This window comes from Etheostoma spectabile, chromosome 1 (assembly GCF_008692095.1).
Source record: "Etheostoma spectabile isolate EspeVRDwgs_2016 chromosome 1, UIUC_Espe_1.0, whole genome shotgun sequence".
Classification (NCBI taxonomy): domain Eukaryota; kingdom Metazoa; phylum Chordata; class Actinopteri; order Perciformes; family Percidae; genus Etheostoma; species Etheostoma spectabile.
In genome coordinates this window covers 14,971,377-14,975,576 of record NC_045733.1, presented here as the reverse complement: position 1 = coordinate 14,975,576, position 4,200 = coordinate 14,971,377, and the positions used below count along the sequence as shown (strand labels likewise).

Here is a 4,200-nt window from a genome sequence, read left to right as displayed (position 1 = left end):
GATTAGTGGAGTCAACAGAGACAGAGTTACAATCTGAGCTAACAGCAGAGAGATCAACTTTCTAAGATGTATAGTATGTAGTACACGGCGCTTGTAAATTTGATCAGTTTTAATTACAAACCTTTCAATGGCAATTTGAATTGAATGTTAGATAATGTCGCTGAAAAATTGTGGGTGGTAAAAAAGAAGGGGAAGGAAGGTATGCCCACCACCAACAGACACTTTTGTGTAAATTTAGTTTATCATTGCTCTGTAGGAGATGAACCGACACATATGTCGTTTTACCTTTCTTATTATTTATTATGGATAGGTTTTGGAAAATTGTGACCTAAAGTGACACATTATTTCACAATCACTTCCAGTATTCAGTAACGTTCCAGTTTTAGCAAGCTTCTACCATACCAAGGTGACATTAGCCATGTTGTCTAAAACAATTCTTGCAGGTGTCACTGTGGAGGCTGAAGATGAGCCAATAACAAATACAGTTATGTAGTACAGGCATAGAGTAAATGCATTACTTTATAAAATGTACTTATTGACCCAGCCGGAAAATCATTAATAAATCAATTACCTGAAATGCTACAGACACTAACAGCTGCTGTGTTAATGTTGACAGTATTTGGACTTTTGTAAGAGACTGTAATGGACTGCTAAATCATATTTGGGTATGAGCTGAGACGACACAGGATATGTTAGGGGGTTTGGAAATACAATAGCCAGTAATGCTACATCCAAAGATACAATTTGTAAAACAACTCTACAATACAACTCTGTATATTTTTCTTCTCGGATGATTTTTCAGATTTATATTAATGTCATAACTTTTCCATTGGTGTTCTATTTTTGACAGAAATGTGCAACCTGAAGACTCTAACTATGATTCTGTGTTTTAAAAGTTTGGCCCAATGTGGACATTGCCATGTAACAAAAATGTAACTCTATGTGATACTTTTATGATGGTGTCAGTTTGAAATAAGAAAAGCTTAATATTATTGAACTGTTTTCTACTGTTTAACTTTAAATTAGAGGTCAAAGTTGCTAAAAAAAAATGCTAAAAGGCCAAATTTGCTACATCACACATCTAATTGTGGCACCAAATGCATAATGCATCTTGCTACCGCCATGGGGTGCCTGTATCAGTCATAGAGCCCAGCTTGACATGTTTCCTTGCTACTTGGTTAGCATTTACTTACTTTTCAGAGGTCACCTTTTCACACCAGGGGCTACTATTTAGAAAACAAAATGGCTACAGAAAAATAAAAAGATGATACAGAGGATCACATGCTATTTCTGCATTCAGAACTGTGGATTCTCTGCATTTTGTATTAACAAGAAATCTCTTCCTGAACCCTTACCCCAAATACAACCCTGCAGCACAGTATGCAACAAGCCTATGTTGCCACTTTGAATACCCTTCAGCAAATCCAGTAAAAGAAATCACCATTCTAGACCACAGAGGTCTTTGTACAGGAATGTTATTTTCTGCAACAAAGCTTTTTTTGTTCAGATTTTGGAAAGTGTTGCATGTTTTACAGGCTCTGTTGACAGGAAAACTTTAAGGTGAGATTCAAGTGATCCTAAGAGAGGTGCAGTTGTCATTGTCTGTGTGTTTTCCTGAGACTATGTCTCAATCAGCTACAGCAGAGAAATGCTCCATGGACTGCAGAGTGGAAAAATGTGATAAAACCAGAGAGAAGAGGAAAGGCTGGGGGTGATTTTACTTTATATAAATCCGGTTCTGCTCGATTCTAAAACTCGCAATGAAAATGACTCTATACATTACTACACTTAGTCAGCCTTTCTTATTTTTGAGCGCCGGTGCTCTATTCATGATGAGAAATGCTACAATAATTTATTGTTATGGTAAGAATCAAGCTAGCTAAAGGAATTGAAATCATGCCAAGAGGTTTTGCCTTGGGAGAGCAAGATGTGTTTACATTCAGCAATTACTAAATAATATAAGCTGGCTCACCAGTAGGTAGTATTTTTAGTTGTCGTTTCCTTTTTTCCAGAACTGCAGAGCAAACACAAAAAACACACACGCACTTTCCTTTTCATTGCTTCCAGTACTCCTCTTATCCTAACCCTGATCATCTACACTGCTTCTTATATTACATGGATTATTCCAGGTGTCCGACACACACAGAGCAATCAATGAAATCCATGAGGGCGGATTCATACACACTTTCACTTGTGACAAATGTATGTATGTATGGTGGTGGTTACTGTGAAATAATATTTCACTAGGGGCCAATAAGATAGCAGATAATGTGGTAGATAACATGAAAGCTTACAAAAACGTTCAGTCTAAGCATTATATAACATTCATATACAGTATATATTTTAAATTGATGGTATCAACAACTACAATTACACTAAGTTTATCTTTTCTTCACAGAGTGGAAACTTAGCAACCTGCCTAAAATCATAAGGCAGTAGTGAAGTCAGGAGTAATTGCAACGACCTGGATTAAGCTGCAGTGGCTTTGTATGACACACTACTTACTCTTCTTACTGTTCGACTTTCTCTGAAGGTCAGTCTGGCCATTAGCTAGATCAGCCCAACGCTGCGTGCCCCACCTCTCCACTCCAATTCTTCTCATCTCCCCTCTCCTCACTTCTCCTCCCCTCTCCATGGTCTAAAGAGAGATGTGATGGGGCTAAATTTATCTTCACACAAACCAACGCTAAGATATAAAAAAAAAACTCTTGCCAGCTCTGTAGCTGACCAAAGACTGTAATCAACTTCACCTTTGCGAGGTGTCTGTCAAAATAACATGCACCCATTTCTCCTCTACCCTTTCCTCCATCCTTCTTTCTTTTTATCCTTCTCCTCAACTCAATCCTCCCATCCTCTGTTTTATTAACAACGGAGCTTGTGGCTTGTGATAACTGGTCACTCCTCCAGGCGTTGAAAGGCAAGGACACTCTATTATCCTAGCTAGATGGATGGGTTGAAATATTGCCTGGAAGTGGTAGAGCCTGCCAAATCCTCCAGTCTTAAAACCCCTTTGTCTCTGACAAGGAGGACATTAGGGAGTGGGCCAGGTTCTTGGAGAGGGATACGCTTCTCTGAATATGACATGGATAGAGTTAGGCGAACACAGAAGTGCATATGTGTGAAAAGGAATCTCTATATAGCATGGCTTTACATGTAAGATGAATGTATGAAAAACGTCCATTGCATTGAATATCTACTGTCCTGTATTGCTCCTTCTGTCGTTCCTTTTCCCCCACTGTGGGTGTGTGCATGTTAATGACAAAAAGAGAGAGAAAGCGAGAATACTTTGTATACATTAAAATGATTAACATGGTGCAGGTAGACAGGCGGTCAGCCAGACAGCAGGGTCACATATTAATTAGTGTCCTAATTATCAGTGACCTTTACCGCACAACAGTTGCATGCTTTTTACCCTCTGTCTCTGCCAATTCCTTTAGGAATATGTAGCCTATTTGCAACAGGGAAGTGTCAGTAGCTCATGCATCTTAAAAAAAGCTTTGATTTTACTGCAGCTGTACATCTTAATTATTTGGCAGTGTGACTGATAGTCTTTATAGAGTTAATAAGCGATAGCAAAAATTCTACCTCTTATAAAAAGTGCTTCCTTTGAGATATTGACTAAGTTTAGAAATGTTTTCTTTAGCTTTTCAAAATCCAGTGAGGACAGCCTTTCGACACAGTGGATTCATGAAGAAAGCCGATGCAGATGCAGGAACCAAACCATTCTATTTTACCAAACAACTTTTGCATCATCCGCCATGTGCTTTCTAGCTGACAATCGTGCACAATGCTAAATTACTACACTTAATCCATTATTTCCTGTATTTACATCAGCAACACTTTCTTATGTAGTTGAAAATTGAAAGTCATGCTCCTTGTCACCCGCTCTCCACAGCTCTTTGCCAGAAAGCTCTCCTCATTTGCTTTGCAGTGCGCACTCTTGCTTTAGTGCAGACAACAATTGGAGGAAGATGGATTTTGTTTATAAAGTGATTCAAGTGATTTCCAAAAAGGCTAAAACCCATTTCATGTCGTGTTTGGGGTCAGTATCTCCAAATCTATCTTTGTAGGCTATTATTCTATAGAACAGACTCTTTACTTGGAAAAAAGCAGCATCGGTAAATTGTTCAGACAGTTTCAAAAACCTTCATTGTGTACGTTTAGTTGCAAAATAAAGGGTGGATGGATGGATGGATGGAT

General features: G+C 38.5%; 1 protein-coding gene and 1 long non-coding RNA gene across 4 annotated transcripts in view; one reads left to right on the top strand and one right to left on the bottom strand.

Moving 5' to 3' along the window:
- Positions 1–4,200, top strand: part of pcdh9 (protocadherin 9) — a 212,952-nt gene that overhangs the window by 57,776 nt on the left and 150,976 nt on the right. The gene's annotated exons all lie outside the window — the stretch shown is intronic.
- The window catches only part of LOC116674238 (uncharacterized), a 9,627-nt gene that overhangs the window by 365 nt on the left and 5,062 nt on the right, over positions 1–4,200 (bottom strand). The window lies entirely within an intron of this gene.